We start from the raw sequence: 27,363 nt of genomic DNA on the forward strand, positions 1-27,363 counted from the left end.
TAATAACCACCAAGAGAGCAGAACATGGCCGGGCTTCCCTGTAATGACCCAGTGGAAGGAACAATTCAGAGGCACCTCTCTCTACAGCTGAGGATTCAGTTGACTTCCTGGCATTTAGAAAAAAGGGTAAATGGTCCCCATTCCCCGATGGGCCACAGGTTTGGAAGTAAAACTAGCATTTGTTCGCACATTCATATTCTAGAACTCAACAAATGGCCAGACTGGAGGATGGGGAAAGTCATAGTGAAAAGGCATAAGTGCCCCTTTATTATTCTGATCTTCCTTGGTTTTGCTCCCAGGTATCAATTCATGTCTACATTTTCACAATATGTTAGTATCTCAGTCCTCAGTCTCCACAACTACTTTTATAAATGGGCAGAATTCCCCATGGGTATTGATAGAAAGGATGACAGAGGCTTAACCTTGCAGCTTGATGTTACTGAGAGGCAAGGCTGATATTGAAGCTTGTAGATTATGTGTGGAAGTTCTGTTCAACAAATAAAGGAAGTGTCTTATACAATCAAAATTACCCATGAGCATTGACCTTAGATAACCAGGACACCCAGGTTTTCCTTCACCACTGGGACAATTTCAAATTCTACAGTAGAACACCACATGAAGTAATAATTTGTATTTAGGAACTGAAACAACAACAACTTGTCTTTAAATATTAGAATGAACTTTAGAAACGTCATATTCACATCATGGGTAGGACACGGTTGAGATCAAAGTAGGCAAAGAAGCTTCCTCTTCCAAGCTCACCTCAAGACTGCAAGGTGACTTTCCTTGCTCTTTTGAGCCATTGCTGTTAAAATTAGTCCTTATCTCATTTTAATTATTATTTTTAAATTAGCTGCTAAGCACATACAGATTGATTGCATTGGTGTAAATATGCACATTGTACCCTGTGAGATATATATATATATCTCCTAAACACACACACACACACTCTCTGGAATAGGTGACAAATGCATTTTCCACATTCTCCTGAGGTTAGTTACTTTTTCTCCAACTGCTATGCCAGAAAACAGGCTGACAGAAACACCTCCTTCCTATTAAGCATGCAATCTGAAGTTCCCCTCCATTAAAGCAAGTTCAATACTGAGGAGTAAGGGCACATGGCCTTAAGTCAATCGGCCAGGAGACACACCTAGTCAGTCAGGTGCTGTCTCCTGAGTTCCCTGCTTACTGAAGTGGTCCATTTTCCACAAGACTGGTAATTGCACATAAAAAAAAGGAAAAGGAAAAAACCAGTAAACACTGGGAGAAAGTCAGATCTACTTTCAAATGCCAAATGAAGTGGGTTGATAGATTCCCTCAAGTAATCAACCACTCAGCTTTGTTTGGAACATGACTGATCTTGTCAGGGCTAAAAACCCATCTGCTGTTTGTATCCTCAATAAGGAAGAATAATTGGAAAATTCCTTAATTAGTGTTCCATTTAATCTTCCATTGTCAAGGTAAGCGCTTTGATTAAAGGAAGTAGCACTCATGAGTAACTGTAAACCTATCTGAATTTCCATACGCTTATTCCACTTTCACAACCTTCACCATCTCAGCCAATGTTGCCCTTTCTGACATCTGCAGTAGCCATGAGAGATTTTAAACAAACTGGAAGAAGGGGTAGATTTTGCAAGATCTGCATCCTAAGAAGATTATCAACCTTTCCTTTCTTCCCACGACAAAGATGAGATCATGAGCCACTTTCAAATTGTATATTTCCAGAGTCTGCCTACAGGGAATGCAATTCTCCAGTGATTGACACACAGTCTACTTGAGTCATGGGGAAGTATAATAAATCCAGATTGCTAGGCCCTTGCAACTGATAGAATTCAAGTTTTGACTTTTCATTAGTCTCTCCAGGGTGGCTGAAGTAGAAGTACTGCTTTTTTTTCATCCATCTCTGACCTTCCATTTACCTTATTACAACTACTAATCGTTGTCCATAGTGTCTAAGATATTGGGACGGGCTATTTCCCTTATGGAGTTCTCTAGGCAAAGAAATTAATGGTATCTTATTGTTTGCTTTCTAGCTTGATTTTAGCCCATTATTCATTCATCCATTCTTGTTTTCTACAAGTCTTTCTTGAACATGGTGTTCGGGTTCTCTAGAGGAACAGCATCAACAGGAGGCATGATTATAAAAAGGTAATTATTAGATTGGCTTACACGACCTGAAGCTGGATAGTCCACAGTGGCCATCTGCAGGCTGGGGAGCTGAAGGAACCAATAGCTGCTCAGTCCAAGATGCTGAAGCCTCAGAAAAAGAGGAATCAAGGATGCTGCCCTATTCAGAGATCAAAGGCTTCAGGTAACTCCCAGAGAATCACTGGCAGAGTTCGCTTTGGAAGAGTGAAGAAGCAGGTCTGACATCCTCAGGTAATGACAGGGGCAATCAAGAATGTGTTCAAGAGAATTCACCTTCGTCAGCTGCAGCTTCCACATTCTTCCAGCATTTATTCCATTCAAGCTTCCAACCTATTGGATGGTGCTGCCCAGGTTTAGGGAGGGTCTCCATTTCTATTGGTTATTCTTATTGGCTATTCTGCATGCCAATCATTCCTAGACACACCATCATTAACATACCTAGAAGCCTCTTGATCTTTGGCATTTCTTAATCTAATCAAAGTTGACAATTCAAATTAACCATTATGAGCATTTAATTAAAAAGATAACAAAGTGTACAATGCAATATTGAGTGTTGGAGATTCAGGAGGAGGTATACAAACATACCCAACATTGGTGCTCTGTTGGAGTTTACCTTAGTGAAAGGAGACAGAAGAGTCACCCCAAAACTGAGAATATTCTTGATGGTGAGTATGATGGAGAAAATTCCAGCAGGGGCTGGTGATCAGGTGGGAAGGCATGGGGTTTTTGAGGAGGCCCCCCTGGGCTTAGCTGGGAATTCTCTGTTCACTACACCTCTACCTCTGCCTCAAAGTACATCCAGCTGAGGAGGAGGGAGAAAGAGCACGTGGATCCAACAAAACTCCCTTTGGAACCTGAATCCATCCAGGACTCTATATCTTGTGCGAGATTAGGGGGACTTTTAGTAAGATAAGCTACCAGGCTAGTAAGATGAGCCCACCCTCTATCTTTTTACTATGGCAAAATATTCATTTACCTTTTTTATTAAGCAGAGAATATGTTGGATTTGTCCCTCACAAGTAAAACTCCTAATATATAATTTCATCACATTTATTTTAAGAAATAGAAACCATTTTGTTTTCTCATCATATCAAGATTTATATGAAATTTAGAAAATACGAAAAGCCAAAACGAGAAACTAAGACATCATTTTAATGATTTTGCTGAGCACTCTGTAATGTGGCTTATTTACTGAGCCAAACTCTATGACTGCGTTTTTAAATTTTTTATCATTGTTGACAGTGCATATCAACAAAATTGGAAGAAATATCGTCGAAACAATTTTTTCCTCTTTTCTTAGATATATTTCTGGAAGTAAAATTGGAGTCTCAAAAACAACATTCATGTTTGTGGTCTTTGAAATTAAAATGCCAATTTGCCCTTGATTAGCACTGTCTCAGTTTATACAATATGTATATGTACATATATGCATATATATGTACATATAATGTATATATACATATATAGTGTGTATATAATATAATGTATATATTCATATATATATATAGAAAAATATATATATTTTTTTCCACTGGCAACAGGAAAGAGCTTTAATATGTCTTTCACTTATTATATCATTATAATTACTACTTATTTTACATAATTTTATTCCTACTGACATTGAATCTTTTTTATTATATTAATTATATGTATATGTACATATATGCATATACATATTATTATGTATATATATAGTGTGTGTATATAATATAATTAATATATTCATATATAATGTATATTTGTGTGTGTGTGTATGCATTGTTGACAGTGCATATCAACAAAATTGGAAGAGACACTGTTAAAACAATTCTTTCCTCTTTTCTTAGATATTTTTCTGGAAGTAGAATTATAGCCTCAAAGGCAACATTCATGTTTGTGGTCTTTGAAATTAAAATGCCAATTTGCCCTTGATTGGGACTGTTCTAGTCCTAATGCATTGTCAACAATGTGTGTGTGTGTGTGTGTGTGTGTGTGTGTGTGTATATATATATATATATATAGTGTGTGTGTGCATGTAAATTGCCACTTTAAACCTCTTTAAAATATTTGGATATTTATTATTGTCTTATTGACTTTTAACAGTGCTTTATATATTAGATGTGTTCATCTCTTAATGACAAAACTTCAAATCATAAGGATTTTTATTTATTGAGTTCAACACAATGATGAACTTTCCATATCCATTTCATTTTTCTGCTTGAATAATTAAAATATTACTATGATTACTATGTTTTTTAGTTTTATACTATGTAAATAAATAAATGTAACAATGTACTTTCTTAATAAAAAAAAAAAACCAAGATTGCTGCTTGAGAGATGAATCTTCTCAAAAAGATCAGACAGTCCCAGGGACCAGCTCCTTGCCCTTCGTCAACAGTGCAGTTTTACCATTAGTGCATTATGATATGAGAAAGGCTGTGATTCTCTTGGAGAATCACAATTTCATGGAGAGAGAGAAACCAGCCACCCAGCCACTTGTCTAATAAAATTAAATCCTCCAAGGATGTTGTTCTATATACTTTCTACCTCCCAGATCTACTATAACTATTTTCTCTTCATTTTGTTTTAGTTTTCTGGCTTCTGCCTAGTGTTTTGCAAAAGTTAGTTGTCAAATAAACAAGAATTAATTGGTAAATATTTGTTGCCACTTTCCTTTTCTATCTTTGATTTCCCTTTTAAAGAAGGAAATATTGTCGTTTTAAACTTAATTAAATAAACATCTGTCTAGGTCCTAAATCTGAGTCATAATTAACAAAATTTCAAAAAAGAAATAAGCCAAATAGAAACTTACTATTTTTGCCAACAATCAAATCAAATTTTATGTTGTGTGTAGAACACCATGAATGCATGAGCCCTTGTTCAATATTAGTTTAAATGTCTTTGTGATGATGTCACTGTCTAAATTCTACAGAGGGTTTAGTCAGAATGTATACTTGGCACCCTTCCTAGCACTCAACATACCATCTCATTTAGTCTGTACACAATATTATGGGTAGATTTATTGTTATGCATTTTACAAACAGGATGACTCAAAAGAAGTCCAAAAAAGTTGCTTAAGGTCACACAGCTAAGAAATGGTCAAGCTGTGATGGAATCCAGGCCCCTTGGTCAAGGACTCTAGGTTCTTAACTACAATACAATCCATGCAAGAAAGCTAATGACAGGTCTACAGGAAATAAAGAAGGTAACATTACTGTACAATGACCTCTGGGATTCAGGAAAGATGAGTGGTGACATTCTCCCTGTCCTAAGATGGAAAGTTGGCTGTGGCACTGGACTGGATGCATTATGTAGAATGGGTTCTTCCATCCCTGTGAACATCAACTTCCTTGTCTGTTAAATGAGGACTGCATCTGCTATCATGCAGATTCATGATCAAAACCCAAGGCAGGCAGAGTGAGCCGCCCTGTGCCCGGTGCCGCCAGACCCCAGATCTCGTCTAGTCAGAATGCTCCATCTCTGAGATTGTTAGAGGACCCCTAGCCAGCTGCTCTCTGTACAAATCACCAGCACTGTGACCCCACGGGGGGCTCCAGGCCTCAGCATTCAAATAGGAATGCCGGGTGTTGGACCCAAAGCCAGAAGTTACAGTCCATGCCAGACTAGGCGATTGCCTTAGCAGAATCACCTAGCAACACATCTGCAGATCGCCAAGACTTCACTCCGCTCCCAGGCGAGTCACTCAGCTGCTACCCACCCACAGCACAATGCCATTGCCAGGCTCCGCCCACTCACCAGGCTCCCCCCACCTCACCAGACACCCTGGCGGCTGAAAGCAGACCGCTGCCATCTTGACTCAACATTTTCGCCATTTAGCTGGGGGAAGTTCCCACATTGGATTTCCAGCGACCAGGTAGGAGATTTCCAACCTTCCCCTCTCCCAGTGGAGGTAATCCAACACAGTAGTTGCCCTACACAGGTGTGCACTGCGATCAAGGAGCTGCCCATGGGAGCCCCGGGGTAAAAGTTTCCTCAATTGGGAACTAACTGTTAGGGGAGAGGGAGAGACCAGGAACTGGGAAATCTCCAGGCAAAAGAGGGAGATAGTAACAGGTGTTCAGTGGTTCCAAAAAGAGACCCGTGAGGTGCAGTCTTTCTGCAAGAACTGGCGGGTGCCACTCCCCACATCCAGGAAACCTGCGCCAGGACCAGTCTTCCCACCCTGCTTCCCTCCACCATCGGGAGGGCAGAGACACCAGCTCACAGCAGACAATGCCACCTACTGGATGAGAAGAGAAGCAGGAAAGATAGGGATCTCTAAAGGTAGCGACTACCCTGGATTTTTTGTTGATTGGTTGGTTGGTTGGTTGGTTGGTTGGTTGGTTTTTCTCTTCTACCCCTCCATCCTCCAGTCCTCACATCCCCAACATGTGTGAAACCAAGAACTTTGCATGAAATAGGACTTTGAGGACTGAATCATCTGAATAATATAATATAGAGGTGTTCTATATGCCCTTTTTTTCTTTCCCTTTTTATTCTTTTATTTTTCTTTCCCCATCCAAATTTTACTTTTTTAACATCTGTATTTTTCTAAATACAAGTAATTTTTTCTAAATTACTTCCTGTATATTCATTCTCTTGCTACTAACCCTCTTCACTAGATTTCTCCTTCATACGTCCTAAGATATATTAAGTCCATATCCTCACATCCTACCTCCTCAGCATATCTTCCTAAGCCCCACCCCAGGTTATTGTCCACTGTCAGAAACTGTGAACCTTTTTTTTTTTACAAGACTACTGATTATATTTTAGATAATAATTGAATCCAACATTTCTGTACATCGAGACTAAACTGTAAGCATCTTAATAAAAACAAATTGTTCAAAGGGGTACATTGTTGATATTGGGATCTGTTAACATTGTCCTTCCCCACAAAGGAGAGGTCTTGGAACCCTACAAGAGCACTACAAACTTATAGGGTAAAAACAATAACAATCTACACCCACAGAGCTGGGAAAGAAGACAGAGGAGCAACATGAAAAGACAAGGGAAGAAAGTTCCACAAACAAATGAAGACACCACATCATTACAATCATTGGCAGCCACAGCATGAGGAATGACAGAAAGGAGTTTAGGATGTACATGGTTAAAATGTTCTGTGAACTCAAGGCAGATATAAGAGAGGAAATACAGGCAGTGAAACAGATCACTGTGACAAGGAGCTACACAAACAAATACAGGAAGCAAAAGATCACCTCAACAGGGAGATAGAGGTGCTAAAAACAAACAAACAAACAAACAAAAAACCAGAAATCCTTGAAATGAAAGAAACAATAAACCAAATTAAAAGCTCAAATGAGAGCATCACCAACAGAATAGACCACTTGGAAGATAGGACATCAGACAATGAAGACAAAATATATAATACTGAAAAGAATACAGACCACACAGTGATAATGGTAAGAAACCATGAGCAGGACATTCAAGAAATATGGGATAGCATAAAAAAAAAAAACAAATTTAAGAGTTATTGGGATAGAGGAAAGCATAGAGTTCCAAACCAAAGGAATGAACAATCTATTCAAAGAAATAATATCAGAAAAGTTTCCAAACATGAAGAATGAATTGGAAAATTAAATACAAGAGGCTTACAGTATGCCAAGTGTACAAAAATAACAACAGACCCACACCAAGGCACATTATAATGAAAATGCCCAGCATACAGAATAAGGAGAGAAATTTAAAAGCCCAAGAGAAACAAATCAGATTACATATAGGGGGAAAAAAAACAATTAGAATAATGGCAGGTTTTTCAACACAGACCCTGAAAGCTAGAAGATCCTGGAACAACATATATCAAGCTCTGAAAGATAATGGGTGCCAACCAAGAATCTTGTATCCAGCAAAATTAAGCTTTTGATTTGAAGATGAAATCAAAACCTCCCATGATAAACAAAAGTTAAAAGAATTTATAGCTAGAAAACCGACAGTAGGAAACATCCTTGGAAAAATATTCCATGAAGAGGAAACAAAAAAAAAAAAAAACAATGAAAATCATCAGAGGGAGGTAGTACCCTAAAGAAAAAACTAATCAAAGAAGAAAATCAAGTCAAGTTAGATAAAAAATAAATAAACAAATATGGCTGGGAATAAAAACCATGTCTCAATAGTAACCCTAAATGTTAATGGCTTAAACTCAACAATCAAAAGACATAGGCTAGCAGATTGGATTAAAAAAACCCAATATGCTTCCTCCAGGAGATTCATCTGATAGGAAAAGACATACACAGACTGAAGGTGAAAGGTTGGGACAAATCATACCACTCACATGGACTGCAGAAGCAACCAGGAGTTTCCATCCCCGTATCAAATAGACTTCAAGCCAAAGTTAATCAAAAGGGATAAAGATAAACATTATATACTGTTTAAGGGAACCATACATGAACAAGACATAACAATCATAAATATATATGACCCAAACAATGGTGCAGCTATGTTCATCAAACACATTTTTCTCAAGTTCAAAAGTCAAATTGATCACAACACAATAATCTTGGGTGACTTTAACACACCTCTCTCACCACTGGATAGATCTTCAAAACAAAAGTTGAATAAAGAATCTATAGAACTCAATATACAATCAATAACTTAGATTAACTGACATATATAGAATATTTCAACCTGCATCAAGTGAATACACTTTCTTCTCAGCAGCACATGAATCCTTCTCTAAAATAGACATATGCTATGCCACAAAGTAACTCTTAGCAAATACCAAAAAGTAGAGATACTAGCATGTATTTTATCAGATCATAATGGAATGAAATTGGAAATCAATGACAAAATAAAAAATAAAAATTTCTTCATCACCTGGAGACTAAACAATATGCTACTGAATGAACAATGGGTTGCAGAAGACATCAAAGAGGAGATTAAAAAATTCTTAGAGGTAAATTAGAATATAGACACAACATATCAAAATCTCTGGGACACTATGAAAGCAGTTCTAAGAGGAAAGTTCATTGCATGGAGTGCATTCCTTAAAATAAAAAAAAAAGTCAACAAATAAATGACCTCACTTTATGTCTCAAAGCTCTAGAAAAAGAAGAACAAATCAACAGCAAAAGCAGTAGAAGGCAAGAAATAATTAAAATTAGAGCTGAAATCAATGAAATCTGAACAAAAGAAACAATTGAAAAAATTGACAAAACAAAAAGTTGGTTCTTTGAAAAAAATAAATAAAATTGGCAGACCCTTAGCTACGTTAACAATTAACAAAGAGGAGAGAACTCAAATTACCAGCATATGTGATGAAAAAGGTAATATCACACACTACAGAAATACAGAGAATAATTAGAAATTATTTTGAAAACTTATACTCCAATAAAATAGAAGATAGCAAAGGCATCAATGAATTTCTTAAGTCATATGATTTGCCCAGACTGAATCAGGAAGATATTCACATTTTAAACAGACCAATATCAAGTGATGGAATAGAAGACGCTGTCAGAAGCCTACCAACCAAGAAAAGCCCAGTACTGGATGGATACACAGCCAAGTTCTACAAGACCTTTAAAGAAGAACCAATACCAATACTCTTCAATTTATTTCAGGAAATAGAAAAAGAGGCAGCACTTCCAAACTAGTTCTATGAGGCCAATATCACCCTGATTCCAAAACCAGGCAAAGACACATCAAAGAAAGAAAACTTTAGACCAATAGCTCTAATGAACAGAGATGCAGAAATTCTCAATAAAATTCTGGCAAATCGAATATAAAAACATATCAAAAAGATCGTGCACCATAATCAAGTGGGATTCATCCCATTTATGCAAGGTTGGTTCAACACAAGGAAATCAATAAGTGTAATTCATCACATCAATAGACTCAAAGATAAGAATCATATGATCATCTTAAATGAAAATGCAGAAAAAGCATTTGACAAAATTCAGCACCCCTTTATGTTCAAAAAACTAGGGATATAAGGAACATATCTCAATATTGTAAAGGCTATCTATGCTAAGTTCCAGGCCAACATCATTCTAAAAGGAGAAAAATTTAAGGCATTCCCTCTAAAAACTGGAACAAGACAGGGATGCCCTCTTTCACCACTTCTATTTAACATAGTCCTTGAAACACTGGCCAGAGCAATTAGACAGAAGAACAAAATTAAAGGGATACATGTAGGAAAAGAAGAACTTAAATTAGCACTATTTGCTGACGATATAATTCTATACGTAGAAGACCCAAAAAATTCCACCAAAAAACTTCAAATGAAGTCAGCATAGTATCAGGTTATAAAATCAAGACCCATAAATCAAAGGCATTTCTGTATATCAGTGACAAAGCCTCTGAAACAGAAATGAGAAAAACTACCCCATTCACAGTAACATCAAAAAAAAATAAGATACTTGGGAATCAACTTAACAAAAGAGGTAAAAGACCTATACAATGAAAACTACAGAACCCTAAAGAAAGAAATCAAAGAAGACCTTAGAAGATGGAAATATCTACCTTGCTTTTGGATAGGCAGAATTAATATTATCAAAATGACCATACTACCAAAAGCACTATATAGATTTAATGCAATCTCAGTCAAAATCCCAATGGCATTCCTCATAGAAATAGAAAAAGCAATCATGAAATTCATCCGGAAAAATAAGAGACTCAGAATAGCTAAAGCAATCCTTAGCGGGAATAGCGAAGCAGGTGGCATTGCTATACCAGATCTTTAACTATTCTATAGAGGAATAGTAACAAAAAGAGCATAGTATTAGCACCAAAACAGAGTGGTAGACCAATGGTACAGAATAGAGGACACAGAAACTAACCCACAGAATTAAAATTATCTTATATTAGACAAAGGTGTCAAAAAACATGCATTGGATAAAAGATAGCCTCTTCAAGATGGTGTGTGGAAAACTGGAAACCCATATGCAACAAAATGAAATTAAACTCCTACCTCTCACCTTGCACAAAACTCAATCAAAATGGATCAAGGACTTAGGAATACAACCAGAGACCCTGCATCTAATAGAATAAAAAGTAGGCCTTAATTTCCATCATGTGGGATTACGCCCCAAACTTCCTTAATAAGACCCCTATAGTGCAAGAATTAAAACCAAGAATCAATAAATGGGATGGACTCAAACTAAAAAGTTTCTTCTCAGCAAAAGAAACAATTTGCCAGGTGAATAGAGAGCTACATCTTGGGAGCAAATTTTTACCCCTCACACATCAGATACAGCACTAATCTCTAGGGTATATAAACACGCCCCGCCCCCAAAAAAAGCAAATAACACAATCAATAAATGGGCCAAAGACATGAACAGAAGAGGATATTCAATCAATCAACAAATATATGAAAAAAAGTTTATCATCTCTAGCAATTAGAGAAATGCAAATTAAAACTATTCTAAGATACCATCTCACTCCAGTCAGAATGGCAGCTATTATGAAGACAAACAGCAATAAGTGTTGGTGAGGTTTTGGGGAAAAAGGTACACTCATACATTGCTGGTGGGCTGCAAATTGGTGCAGCCAATATGAAAAGCAGTATGGAGATTCCTTGGAAATCTGGGAATGGAACCACCATTTGACCCAGCTATCCCTCTCTCGGACTACATCCTAAGGACTTAAAAAGAGCATATACAGAGACACAGCCTCATAAATGTTTATAGTAGCACAATTCACAATAGCTAAACTGTGGAGCCAATCTAGATACCCTTCAGTGGATTAATGGATAAAAAAGGTGGTATATATATATACAATGGAATTTTATTCAGCAATAAAGGAGAATGAAATCATGGCATTTGCAGATAAATGGATGGCATTGGAGAAGATAATGCTAAGTGAAGTTAGCCAATCCCCAAAAAACAAATGCCAAATTTCTTCTCTGATATAAGGAAGCTGACTCATAGTGGAGTAGGGAAGGGGATCATGGGAGGAATAGATGAATTCTAGATAGGGAAGAGAGGTGGGAGGGAAAGGGAGGGGGCAGGGATTAGCAAGGATGGTGGAATATGATAGACATCATTATCCAATCCAAAGTACATGTATGAAGATATGAATTGGTGTGAATATACTTTATATCCAAACAGAGGTATAAAAAATTGTTCTATATGTGTAATAAGAATTGTGATGCATTCCGCTGTCATGTATTTTAAAAATAAAATCAATAAAAAATAAAAAATAAATACTGAAAGTGGTGACTAACGTAGCATGTTTGCACAGGGCAGCCAATGGACAGTCAGTGAACGTTAGTTCTGCCTGCTTTCTTCCCATTCCACAGTGAGCTTGGGGGCTGTAGTGAACCCTGTTTGGGAATTGTTTTACAATCCAGGGTTTGAGCTGCTGCAGAACACAACACAATAACTCCTTCTGGGATAGGGATAGGGATAGGGATAGGGATAGGGATAGGGATAGGGAGAAGGAGAAAAGAGAAGAGAAAAAGAAAAAAAGAAAAGAAAGAAATCATTTTAATTTATTCCAGAGGAAAAATGTCATACCCACAAAAGGTAAGTGATAGCAATTTCTTGAGGTCCAGGGACAGTGAGAAATGGAATAAAACAAACACAAATTATTTCAAATGATGCTAATATTGGGGACAGCTTAGTAAGTGGCCAAAAACTTAAGTTTGGCATCAAACAAATCCAGGTTTGAACCCAGAATCTGCCATTTCTTTCCTTTTCCATTATGGACACCTTTCTTTATCCTTTTTTAGAATGATTTTTCTCAGTTGCATAAGGTGAAATTTAGATAAGTTGGCGCTAATGAAAATATGCATAGGAAAATTTCAACAAAATCCTTGACCCTTCAGTGATCAGATGCTGATAATGATAATTGTTATCTGGTTCCCCCCAATTCCTTGTAGGATTGATCATTAACTATCATTCAATAAACAAATTCATGCTAATATTAATATTGGAGAATATCACAAGTAGTGGTCTATGTTAGAAGCAGCTCGGATGAAATTGGCATCTGTTAACTTCTATGACCATGTCTCTCTATTTGCAATTATCCCTTTATGTTCAGTTTCAGCTGTTCTGAAAGATGGTCTATTTCCATGGTGTCCCCAGTGCTGCTTGCCTATACCCAGTGACTTTTTACATTCCATATTGTCCACTTTTCATATAGGACTATTCTTTGACAAAATAATACAGCCTTTTACAGCACAAAGAGGAACTTAATAAGTAGATGTGAAGATGATAGATAGGTAGATAGGGTTTTATGTTAGGTACAGACTTGATATAGTTACAGCACTCTCTCTCTCTCTCTCTCTCTCTCTCTCTCTCTCTCTATATATATATATATATATATATATATATATATATATTCTAGTATTATATCAGGCATACTACGTATGTCTAATATTAACACATCAGATATGATAATATATTAGATCTGTTATAGATATATCAGTTACATCTGGATACATAAGTGTAGATGTTTAGATCTGTAGGTATAGATAGAAATAGATTAAAAGAACTGTAAAAGGCCAAGACATTGCATGAAAGCAGTAACAGTTGGTTATGATTTGGGGAAAATATTTTTTGGGAAAAAGTTCTTGTTCTAAGGAAGAGATCTTGATAGCACTCATTATGGTAACTTTGGAGAATAATTTCCCAAATCAAAGAATGGGATGATTACAAAGTCTTACTGTTTTCTAAATTTTTACCTATAAAAGTTTATCAAAGGAGGAATATTTTCACTTGTAAAGTCTCAAGAAATGGTATCTAAGAGGAAAGATATTGACAGGACTGAAAGAGCTGACAGTGAGCCAAAGTTAAAAACTATTAGCTTTGCTGTCTTTAAGTCAGTCTCCACTAAGGCACAAGTTGTGGTCTTCACACTTGAATCTTCAGCTATTTACCAAATGCTTCATAATTTCAAAAGCTAAATTGGCAGATGTTTTATTCTTATCCAAGTTCCTCATACAAGGATGGTGCATTACAGGTCCCTTAAACAAAAGAATCTGCAAAGAACAAAAGGCTGCACAAAACCACAATGAAGAACTGAGCACCAAAACACTACTCGTCATCCCCAAATTACTATCAGGGAATAAGGGCTGGAAATTTCAATTCCAGGGTTCACCATGACTCCTGAGGAACAAATGTGAAAAAGTGTAGAAGTGAATAACCCGCATTCCTCTTTAATAATTGAATTTGTTTATCATCTAGACACAGTGATTTAATTTGATGGACATCATACTTTTAATAAAATATGGGCTCTAGAGTTATGTTTGGAAATGCACGAAGAATTACGTTTCAATAAAAATATTAGCATAATTTCCTCCTTATTTAGTCTCTCATGTTTTGAAAGAGTTTGAAGAATAACCTATCCATAATGATTATCTGGCAACAAATTACAGAAATGCACTCTGGCTAACTGGAGCTGCAGAGAATCGTCTGGACTGTAAGGAGACCAGGAAACTTCCAGTGGAGGATCAAAAAAGGAGAATTTCAGGGACACTTTCATCTGGTTGCCCACTGCATGAGCAACCTCATCCAGAGAGCCTGTTTTCACACTCTCTGGTCATTAATCATTTATGAGGAGTATCACTTTAGCCGGTGTCACTTGCCCATCTTGCCCCCACCAGAAGGAGAAGGATGGTGTGAGAACATTTTAGAACTCTCTTTGGTTATCCAGGTACCAGCCCACTCTCCAAGGAAGGACAGGCATGTACCTTCTCAAATAAAAACAGGTTACTCTTAGGAAGGAAAATCAATGCTTCACTACCCAAAAATAAATGTTTATTTTGTCTTTACCTGAGATTCTTTCTGGAGAAACATCTCCATAGGGCACAGTGACCATCATGATGTGGTCATGGAATTTCCTAGGCCTAAGCTGCTCTCCCACATCAGGAGCCAGTAAGCAACAGAGGAAAGACCAGGGACCATATTTTTGCCATTTTTTCTTTTCTAATTGCTTTCCTACTACATCCCTCGGAAAAGATACTAGCCTATTATTTGGTTTCTCTCAGCTATGGTTCACCTCATTTTTCCCTTTTCTTCTAAATCATTTTAGTGGATGATGAGCAACAGAGTCTGAATCACTCTCAGTCGCCTTTTAGAGAGTATCGCCTGGCCAGGATTCTGTTGAAATGAATCTGCAACATTGATGGGAGGAGAAATATGTAAGTCAAAGTCCTCACCATTCACTCAGCGGAGGTCTCTGGGAGTGGAGCCATGGGAGGGGACAGCACCAGTGCAGACTGAGTGCTATTAGGAGGTGCTGGATGTCCTCTGTGTCCCTGGACACTTCTGCAATTACAAGGGCAATCTCACTTGGTCCCCATCCATGCTCTCATTCCATCTTTCAGTCCACAGTTATGGTGAAACCCAAACATGACTTTATATTGTGTGTTGACAGTATCTGGAACATATTAATGTTGCCCAGGAAACAGGAGCCTGAGTCTTCTCCTTCCAAATGTGGTGGACCAAGCCATGCCATTGTGTCCCCATATGGAATGAAAGGACTTCTGAAGCTCTTTAGGATCACTGAAATCAGGGAATGAAGCTAGAGTTGAGGTGCCTTAAATACTTTCTTGCAGTTCATTCGAATAAACTGTGTAAAACACAGATGCTAGAAAGGTCTATCCTGTAACACCTACTCACACAGTTCTTTAGTGGGTTCCCTGGGTTGCAATGGAATATCCCAGTCATAACTGCTCCTAGGAGGATGGGGGAGGGTATGGACTAAAGAGCATCCTGACAATGATGTTTGCCATTGACCCCTCTGTCTCATGCCCATAAGTGGCTTCTTAACTTCATGAAGCACTTACCATCAGGGGTTTTTATCCCAGAATGTTCAGTACTTGGTGTGCCACTCTTTGGCAAAAGTTCACCAGGATCCCAATGATAAAGCAAAGGAGAGACAAAAGGTGTGTTCCTGAAAACACTCCGAGAGTCAGCATTTGCAGGATAGTCTGGGGACAAGTCCTGACTTGAGGGATAAAGAAGGGGTATTGATACAAATACGAAGGGCAGCAGCGTGAGTTCCATCTAGAGAACAAAGTCAAGGGAGAATTCATCATTTTCAGCCAAAGTGAATTTGGACTCTTCCAAGACCACCAGCCTTGGTCCCTCCCCCACAGACTCCATCACTTCTGTCCTCTGGTTCCATACAGGACAGGCCTTGAAAGCTGCTTAACACAGTTCTTAAAACTGAAGGACAGTGACTGGAGCCAGGTGCGGCGATCCTGGTAACCTGCTCTTTACCTTTGATGCTGTTGTTCTTTATTGTTGGTTGATTTTCAATACTGTGCACAAGGTGAGGCTCACCAACAGGACACATCCAACAGCTGAGCAACTCCCTGGGTTTCTCCTTTGCAGTCCTTCACCTGTTTCCCCAGTGACTTGTTTGCTTTCTTACTTTTGGGCTTTGAGAGTTCTTCATATATTCTGCATAAAAGTCCTTACCAAATGCTAGTTTTGCAAATATTTTCTTCTAATATGTGACTTGTTTTTTCATTCTGTTAATGTGTTCTTTGAAATAAAGAGTTCTTAATTATGATGAATTCTAATTTATCTATTTTTAAAATTATTTTATGGATCATACTTTTGGGCCATAGCTAAGGAATCTTTGAGTAATTCAAGGTTATAGCGATGTTTGTTTGTGTTTGGATTTTATTTTATTTTGCTCTTAAAATGTTTAGGTTTTGAGTTTCATATCAAATCTATAATCCACTTTGAGTAAACGTTTGCATAGAGTGCAAGAAATAGATGAGTACTTAAACTTTTGCTCATTCCAGAATAATTTGTTGAGAAAAAAAATCTGTCTTTACACCTTAAAAACATTCAGCCACTATCTATCTTTTTCCCAATACTGTACCTAAAACCCTTATCATTTGGCATCTTTTTATATGCATATTTTACTGCACTGGAAAATCAAATGTCATTTTTTTTCCTTAAAATGTCATTTTTTCCATTATTTTTAGTGTGTGTGTGTGTGTATTTTTTTTTTTTTTTGATAGGGGGTGGGGGAAGTACTAGGGATTGAACTCCAGGGGTACTTGACCACTGAGCCAAATCCCCAGCCCTATTTTGTATTTTATTTTGAGACAGGATCTCACTGAGTTGCTTAGGGCCTGTTGCTGAGGCTGGCTTTGAACTCACAATCCTCCTACCTCACTCTCTGGAGCTGCTGGGATTTACTGTATATATTTTATGAGTACTTAGATTGCTTTGTTTTCTGTTTCCTTAATTTTTACTTTCAAATTCACAAGCCAAGCAGCCTAAAACAACCTGCTTTGCTCTATTCAGTGATTCCATTTGTATGATATTTGGAACATCAAAACCTATAGAGTTGGTAAAGAGATGAATGGTTACCAGAAAGTGGAGAGAGCAATGGTGAAGTAGGGAAGTGCAGCTGATTTGCCTTTTCAAAAAGGGAAGATAATTCTGTGTGGTGCCAGAATGGTGGACCCCTGACACTATGTGTTTGTCAAAACCCCACAGAAGTTCCTAGCACAGAGAATTAACCTTAAGCTATGCAAATTGAAAATAAAGAATTTAGAAGTTCAAGAATTCCCAGGATGGAATACTGACTATAACAAAAGAATCTAACCGTATTAAAGATATATGAAACAAATTTGCTGAATGAGTTGGGAGAAAAAATTGCTGATCTAAGCCACTTTGGAAATGAGAGGCGTCTGTAAGACTAAAACAAAAGGAATTGTAGTCTGCACTACAGCTGATACCCGTGTTTCCCACAGGAATCTCAGTTAACAATATCGAAATCACTATGCATTTCTGGAATTGAACAATCAAGTGACAAGTGGCAGATGGGAGAAGCAAGTTTCTCATTGTAGACCTGGGAAGTTACAACCTAGCAAAGGGAGACCAGAACAATCCATGTGGTCTGAGAGCTGAGCTGGAATCATTAGTGTGACTCTTGTTTAGCTTAATATAAATACAGTTAAATCTGTACAGAAATATTTATAGAAATGTGCACATGCACGGATAAGTATAAGCACACCTTTTCTCTTGCTCTGTGTGCTGAAGGGCGTAAATCAGCAACCTATTCTAAAATAAAAGTTCATTTTAAAAGTGAAAAATAAAGCCATAAACCTTTCTATCTCATGGACATGAGTATCACACAAGTGGAATCATTGAATATAGAAAAGGGGCTTCCCTTCATTTTTCTTCACCTCTATAACTGTGTGCGTGGGAGGATTATGAGGCTAGGCCCAGTCTCAAGAGCAAAAGCTCCACGTCTTCCATGGAGAAAGGGTGAGGAGATGCCACCATTTCATAACTTCAGTAGAGATGGCCACACTTTTTTCACCAGCCCTCTCTGAGAGGTAGTGTCCACTCTCCTTGAATCTGCACTGGCCTCAGCGACTTTATTGATTAACAGAATTGTCAGAAGTGACATCATGGATCTTTTGAGGACAGGAACTGACAATCCCTGCAGCTTTTGTGGAATCCCTTAGCTCAGACTACCTTGTGGTGAGATGCTGAGCCCCACAGACAGCTACTGACAGCCTCAGCTGATCTCCGCACCACAACCACCATCTCCAGATGTGTGTGTAAGCCATGTGGGACCTCCTCCATCCCAACCGAAGATGACTCTTGTCCTGGTCACCATCTAAATGGAAACTGCATGACTGAGTATGGCAAGACCACACAGCTAAACCCAGTCCCTCTACAGAAACAGGGAAAATAATAAATGGTTGTTGGAGAAACTGAGATTTGGTTTATTGTGTAGCAGTCGATGACCAGAACTTTCTGTAAAATGCTTAAACTTCAAACTCAATTTTCTAGGAGCATTGCATGTACAGACAACCTGCTACAAAATAGCAAGGTTTACTGTGTGCCTCCAATTGTCAAGGTGTGTCCCAGAACCTGCCACTTACAGCCTTGGTGACATTGCCTGTAAAAGAAAACATCTTTCAAATAAACATGGTGAAATATTTCAATCTTCAATCTAGATCAACTTTTAAAAGATAAACTGCTGCTTTTTCTTAATTATAAGTAAAGTATGGCTGTTTAGAGGATATCAGGATCCTAAGAAAGATAAACATATATAAAACTAATGCAAAGGAACCTAAGTAAATTGAGAGACTCTCAACATTATTACCCGATATTAATATCTGGATTAATTTAGATTTACTAATTTACTAATAGTAGGCCTTTGAAGCAAGATGGCATTTTAAAAAGTTCATGAGTGGAAAAGATTTATTATGAACTTGCCAAGACTTCATATGTTTTAAAATCTTGAGTAAAAGTTAACATCACAAGGCGATGTTTGGTCTCCATTTGATCTTATCAGATCACTCTGAGAAGTCATGGAAGTGGAAAAGTGTCACTAAGTAAGAATGATTTTATAGATTTTTTTCTTTCTCTTAAATCAGTTTACATTTTTCCTTATTAAGAGGTAAATAAAATTGTGCAAGTGGTGCTGGTAACTGAAGAATTGGTGAGGTGGGTGGCCCACCTTGGGAGAGAGCCATGAACCAATCAGGAGACAGATGTCTTAACTTCAGTGACAAAAATTTCAACCCTTCCTTGCATGCTTCCCTCTAATTTTTGTCACTGGAGTGGGTGTCCAGTTCTGCTGATCATCAGGTTTGTAACCTGGGGTGATAAGCTGTCAGAGACCAATTTTTAAAATACAAATATGATAGCACCTGCCTTAGAGGCTTTCTGTGGATTCAAAGGTGATTAAACTCTCAAGGTGCTCAGCAGAATCCGCCATGTATTGAGTAATGAAAAACACTGGCTTCTAATTTTAATAAGTTGGAAGCAAAATGACCTTGAAGATACCAATGCTCAAAGGCACCCCTGCAGCATCTGGAGAATGACTCCTCTCACCACTCTGCTTCTGAACACCCTCATACAGTGAGCTCCCTGGTGTCCTTGGAAAGCATCTTGTCCCTAATAATTCATCCTTTCATAAAGTATACCTGAGTGACATGGGTTGAAAACAATATTGCCATGGTAAGCAAGGGCACTGTACATACCTGGAGGAGATGTTGTTTCATTTGTCAAGTTACTTTAAAAATCATATTGAGTATTGGGTGAAAGATAGGATAACTCTGTTCACAGATCTCCAGCAACAAAGTGAGATAATAATGCCTTGCTTCAGAGATGATGAAGAATTCCCCAAGGGGAACAGAGACCAGAAGGACCAGGAAGGGAGGGAAGAATGGAGATGGGTGGTGGTGAGATTCTGAGATTCCACCCAGCATGGGGCAGAAGATGGTAGTGCCAGAGTAAGCGGGTTACTAGAGAGCGCCTCGGTTAGCTGAAAACTCTAAGACCAGCAGCCCCACACCCACAGGCAAGTCTGTTCTACCTGTGAATGCACTGGACCGGGGGAAGCTTTAATGTGTGGATGCTAAGAAATGGGAATCCTGGTGGGGTTAGGGGTTGTGGGCAAAAACTGGCACACATATAGAAAAAGAATTCCAGAAACAGAATCATAGAGGCAGATGGGCAGAATGTATGGCAAATGCTGAGACTGCACCATGTGAAGGTGTGTGCCTGTCTGAAACAGGCTCACCATTAGGTCTCTGTGCCTATTCCAGGACCTGGCATATAAAAGGAGCAAGAGAGGGAGGAGGAGGAGGAGGAAGAGGTGGGGAAGTAGGAGGAGATAAAATAATGAATGAATAATTAATAAGTGAAAGACATCAGAGCTGACATCTGGGTTACATATATCTCACACATTGTGCATAAAATAGTATTTACTTGCAAACACTTTAGGCATTATTCATATTTTCCTGGCTGGTCTGTGTAGCTGAAGGAGAACTGTATTGAAAACAGATGGGGGAAACACATTCAATACACCCAGCCATTTTTCATGTAATGTAAATTCCTTAAATACTTAGTGTCTACAATATGCTATTCCAGGTAGACAATGTCTCTGCCTTTAGGGACCTTTCAGTTTAAGCCCAGAGCACATACATGGAACATAGGGAAATCTATACATAGTACTATGCAGAGCAAGAAGCAGGTGGAGGGAGTCTTGTCAAGAAGTGTATGGCAAAGCCACTGAGGGAAGGTATCCAGAGAAGGTCTCTTTGCAAAGCCTTGTGGGTGGAAGGGAGCATGATGAAAAGCAACCAAAGGATAATTTGGAGTAAAACCTTCTTACAGGGAAGAACTGTAGTAAGGATGTGGTTGATGGAACCAGAGATGTGTGTGTTGGGATAGATGGGCTGTGAAGAAGAGCATCACAGGGATGTGGAGAGGTGTCCATGAAGACTTGGATCTTATTGTGAGAGCAGCCTGAATTCTCTATAGGTAGGATTTCCAACAGAGAGATATGATCTGACCAGAAGAATGTTTGTTTGACCATAAATAATGTCCATGGATCTCTCCTCTATTATCTCCCTAACCACCACCAACCTCCCAAACTCTTTTTTTTTTTTTTAAGAGAGAGTGGGGAGAGAGAGAGAGAGAGAGAGAGAGAGAGAGAGAGAGAGAGAGAGAGAGAGAGAGAGAGAATTTTTAATATTTATTTTTTAGTTCTCGGCGGACACAACATCTTTGTTGGTATGTGGTGCTGAGGATCGAACCTGGGCCGCACGCATGCCAGGCGAGCGCGCTACCGCTTGAGCCACATCCCCAGCCCCCCTCCCAAACTCTTAAGCTTGACTACTGTGTTTCTCAGGAAGGCAACTGGTGCTCAGAGGATATTTATTCAAGGTCACTTGAGGGAAAGGGAAAATTGAGGATTTTACAGGACAGAAAGCAAGAATTGACAGCCTCTCAACTGGAGCTCTCTTTGGTTAATAATTGATGGACAGGAAAAGGGACCTTTTCGTAATTACTGCTACAAGACACGATGTGGCAGAGCGAGGTTTTCAATACTCTTTGCAAAGTAAGCTGAAACTCATCTTTCAAGGAAGCGTGAGTGCAATGCTTTTCTTGATTTTTCTCCCAAGTCTCTTTAATTCGGGTCAGGATTTCCTGAGTCTGCACATGTATGGTCCATGCCAGCCTCTAAGCCAATGGCTGATGACCTGCAACCTGGGGGAGGTCAGCTGGGACAATTTAGTGAGATGCTGTCTCAAAACAAAAAATAAAAAGGCCTGGGCTGTAACTCAGTGGAAGAACATTTGCCAAGCATGTGTGGGGCTTTGGATTTAGTCTCTAGTACTGCCAACTCCCCCCCCAAAAAAATGTCAATTAACTAACTAGAATAACACAGATCTAAATAAGATCAAAACAAGACTGAGTCCCATCTTGTTCGTACAACTTCTCCCCTGCACTGTCATTCCATTCACTGGTTATTGAACAAGTATAATGATAAGTGCTTTCTAAGGTACCAATAAATATTCTGGGCAGTGTGTAGACACTAGTGAGGAAAATAGATATGAACCCTACAGGAACAAGGGACAACATACAGATAATATATAGACAATAAACCAAGAGACTTATAAGTAAATAAATGAACATACAATAAGAAGTCATGCTGAGCTCTAGAAAGCAGAAGACAGAGATAGAAAACAGTACCAGGATGAACACATGCATACACTACGCCTTCCTCATGATCAATTTCCCCTCATTCCTTATCAACAAAACTACAGTTGTTTTGTTGTTGGTGCGGACTGTGGTGATGACAATATGGCCTGCCTTAAAGAACTACATTTCCCATTATGCTTTTCAACCAAGACAGCCCTATAAAAAATTTCAGCTCAATCAGAGAGAAGAAGATGGAGCCATGGCTTCCCAAAAGGATTATAATCTCAGCAATACCCTGCTTCCATTAGAACGGGGTCAAAATTGTGCTGTGAAGAGTGATTGTCTTGTGACCATGAGGCAAACTTCGTGAAGTCTTCACTGATGGTAGAAACTAAAACACTCTGGGTTTCTAATCTGGGCTTCTTGGTAGATGATAAAACAGTGTACACTATATTTATTTTAAGATGTATATTAGGCAGATTTTCAGTTACTCATAGACAAATGCAGTTCCTCATTAAGGGTGGGAACTGAGTTGAAAACTTGCTTAGGAAAAGAGGTGGAAACATTAGAACAGAAATATGCATAAGTACCCACAAGGGTCTGAACATGTTTGGTATGTCTATACAGATAAATCATATGCTTAGGAATAAACTGAAATTTGAAGAAAACACACACATACAACTCCTGCACTTCTAGATTTTAATAAAAATAATAGATATTTGGCATGAACCCATATTCACACAGTAACTTTAGTAATCTACTTCTCTTTATCCATGCAGGCCTGTACATTTAATGAGAAGAATAAAAATATCCATTCCTCAGACTAAGGTTTCATTTTTACCTTGGGCTAAAATAGCAGTTCTCAGCTTTGGCTTGCAATATTAAAGTATTTGGGGAGCTTTTGAAATAATACTGGGCTTCAGGTCTCACCCCAGACCAAATGAACCTTAGGGATTCTGATCAGTGGGTGTGGGTGTGGGTGCCTGCATGGGGTCAGGGCATTTTGCTGTTTTGTAGACTTCTTAATGCAATCCTCTGAATTGTATATGAACTCTGGAAAACAACTTTAATTTATTTTACAAAGCCTAGTTGATCTTCCTTATTTAAAAATAAGGTTTTTAAAAGCCCTCCTAGGAGATTATAATATGCAGCCAGTGTTGAGAACCACTGACCTGAAGCCATGAACTTGAGTCACACTCTACCTTCCTGAACTGCCTGAAGAGAAAGCCCAGTGGAGAACAACACAGTGGGTAAAATCTTCTTTGGTTTCATCAAAAAGAAAACCTCTGCTGAAATGTAACTTCACCAGTGAATGACTGCGCCATCTTGGACAAATTATTGAATCCTTTGTTTTCTTCACTGAAGTCTGCATGGAACAATCAATATCATGTACTTGCCAAGAAGGTGCCGGTGTTACCTATGGAAAGGTGGCCAGCCGAGTTCTCAGTGATACCTGCTGGTTAGCATCACTCACCAAATAGTAAGAACCTGTGACATAGTTCAGATCTATGGGAACAGAGATAAGTTTTTACACTCAACACAATCACACAAAAGTGATGGCATTTTTCGACTTAGAAGATATTTTGGGGGTGGTTCCACTCCAAGTGTAGATGATGAGACAGGCCAAACTGCAACTTTTTGAGTCCATGGAGACACTGCAAGAGCAGCAACCAGAACAATAAAATGAGAAACCTTTCCACATGTACTTTGAAGAGACAAGTGAGATTGGCTAGGATAGTATAAAACAGTAAAAGTAAAGCAAGCTCAAAGACAGTGATTTCAAATATGATGCTACAATTAAAAAAAAAAAAAAAGTCGCACGGTTGGGACTTTTAAGTTGCAGGTTCTGATTTGCAAACTAATTGCTCTTTCCAGGATAGGTCTTTTTAGCTGCTCCACAGAGGGTCACAGCAGGAGTGCTATTTACTTAACCAAGGGTACTAGTTTTGCAGTATGGCTTGTTGTAAAGAAAACCAAGACCAGTTAAATTTAACAAAACTTACTTAAGAAGAAAAAGCTTCCAGACTGAAGGTGGTTCAGGATGCCCCATGTCACCATATGTACAGGTTATATTTATAGGAAAAAAGAAGTGACATACACAAACAACTTGATTGGCTACCATCAGCATTTGCCTTATGGGGTTGGGGTTGGGCAGCTTTTAACTCTTCTTGGCTGGAGGTTGAGCTACTGTTATTAGCTGAGAATCAGTTGCTTGGTGGCATGGGTATACTCTTAGATTGGGTTGCAAGGTTTGTACACATCAAGCCAGGGTATGGTTAATTATGTGCAGAGGCTGCTGGAGGTCCAACTTATTCAATTATGGAGGCTGGTTTAGGCCAAATTTATTGTCCAACAGTATCAATATGGACAAAATTTTAGCAAATATAATTTTTACTTGTGACATTCTCAATGAAAGTGTATTTCTTTTTTAAAAAATATCTTTTCTTAAATTATCATACAGTAAAATTGACATTTTATATATGTGTGTGAAGATACCTCTGTAGCAATAACAGCACAGTGAGTAAATGTGGTGCTATACAGATTCCCGTTGGGCATGTTCTCTAACCAGTTTTCACTTTTTTTTTTTTTTTGATGGAGATTTATTTCTGTCAGGTTTAAGGAGGAAATGGAAAGTTCTGCAATTATTCATTTTGCATTATAATAAATAAGCTTCATTGCCAGTGAAAGTTTTAATTTCTTTGTGGAACTACATTCCTTACTGATTAATTCCATCTTTCCTTCATTTTTAAACTGTGAAAGATTTGCTTTGAAACCCAAAGATCAGGTATATTTCATTCTTTATTGAGCAAGTAACAAAAGAAAATACATTCTTATTATTCAGGAAGCAATCATGGAGATACTTTATAGCTCATTTATATCAATATCAAACTAATTCGATGACAAGTCAAACATCATGCCCTTTAATCATGGAAAACTAAGGTACTTCAGCTGAATAAATTAAGGGCAATTAACTAAAAAATGATTTACACACATGAAGCTCATTATTTTTAGGTTGTGAGATCCTTTCTGCTTATTGGAATTGTTTTCTTAGATGTGCCAGATGCCTGTTTTGCCCAGCCAAAATCAAAACACTCCAAAGCATTAAAACATGTGCCCCTTGTGCTACGTAAACTGAATTTAATAACTAACACTGGACAGGCCAGTCACTTCTATTTTTCCTTGGTAAAAAAGAAATTCCGTATCCAAAGGAAAGGCTCATATTTAGAACTCTACAAGAATCCAAAATAATAAACAGAAACTATATTCAGTTGTATAACTCATGTTGGAAAATTCAGCTAAGATTGTGAAGAAAGAGTGGGACATTGGCCCCTAGTCCTCTATTAAAAGGCACTGTTTTTGTTTCTCACTATACATGAGACAAAGAGAAATGTGTTTTGCACAAAGGCTTGCTTTGAGAAGAAATTGTGAATATGTATAGGTTTTCTGAAACTTTTAATAGAATATGTAAATATTTTGTAACACTGCCCTGGTGTTCTAATGGCTCTGTCAATGATTCCTTTAACGTTGTCTTTTAATGTGTTCGTATTAAAGGTAATTTAGGTAATTACTATTTATTTTTGCCATGGCTTCCAATGAATGGAATCAATAGCATGAATAATACAACACAGTGGATGAATTTAAAAATAAATTGGTTTCTGTGAGGTTTCACACTCCTAGTTATGTTCAACGGTTAGTGTTATGTATGTGTGTGCCGTAATTAAATACCTTGAATATCCACATTAATATGTTTGCATTTCCTGAGAACATGGCAACTGTGGTAAGGATAGAAACTTCCAGTGATGTGATTCAGTGAGTGATGGATGTGAGTTTGACAAGGATTAAGAGTTTCAAAAAATATTGATTCTCCTTCACCGTTCCAGGAGATCAGGGTGCTGTGGTGGTTAAAACACAGAAACTGCTTGCATTATACCCAGAAGGTTCTGCTGATAAACTTACAAGTAAACATAATGATGTGTCAGGTTGAGGTTCTGTGGAATAAAGGAAATGGCATAGAGTGAATTGGGTGGGGCAACTGATACCACAGTGGGGCAGCCTCTCCAAGGAGGAGTAATTTTATTTTCTTAACTGTGTATCTTGAAAGCACATCAAATCTATAGGGGAAAAAAATGCAAGGAATGGCATAATGAGCTCTGTATTCCCTTCACTTTGTTTCAACAATCGTAAACACTTTGTCACATGTACTCTGTGTCTTTATCTCAATGCTGTTTGGAGCCAATTAAGAGTGACAACATCTCGGGCCTTCACGTTTGAACTCTTCGGCATGTATTTCCTGAAAATAATGCCATTCAGATCATCACATGGCCCAATATCATAATTAAGGCATTTAACCTTGATTCAAAACCATAATCTAAAATACAATCCATGTTTTAAACGTGCCAGTTAACCTAGAACTGTCATTTTCAACCCAAGGAAATGAATTTGACTAATAACTAAATGCTAAGCCAGAGTCAGTCACATAAAAGGAGCTTAAAAGAATCAACACAGAAGGAACAAAACATACAAAAACATCTATATAAAATTTGTTCATAAAAGTAATTTGAAATGATAGAGCTATCCATAATATTAACAAATAAAATGTGATTTAACACCTAATTAAAATGTTTAATTCTATGTAACATTCTGTGCAACAAGCAACCTTATAAAAATTGGTGATTATATTGATTCTGTTTGGTTTTTCTCTGTTTTATCCACACCCTCTTTACCCGATTCTTGATGTAGTCGATTGAAGTCATCTGCCATGTAGCTCCATGTGTGAGATTTAGGAAAATTGTTGCCTGCAGAATTTCAAGTATGGATATGAGGCATTTGGAAGCAATTTCTGATAAGAGAGTAGCATAAA

Source organism: Spermophilus citellus (genome assembly GCF_964194105.1).
Source record: "Spermophilus citellus genome assembly, chromosome: 4".
Taxonomy (NCBI): Eukaryota; Metazoa; Chordata; class Mammalia; order Rodentia; family Sciuridae; genus Spermophilus; species Spermophilus citellus.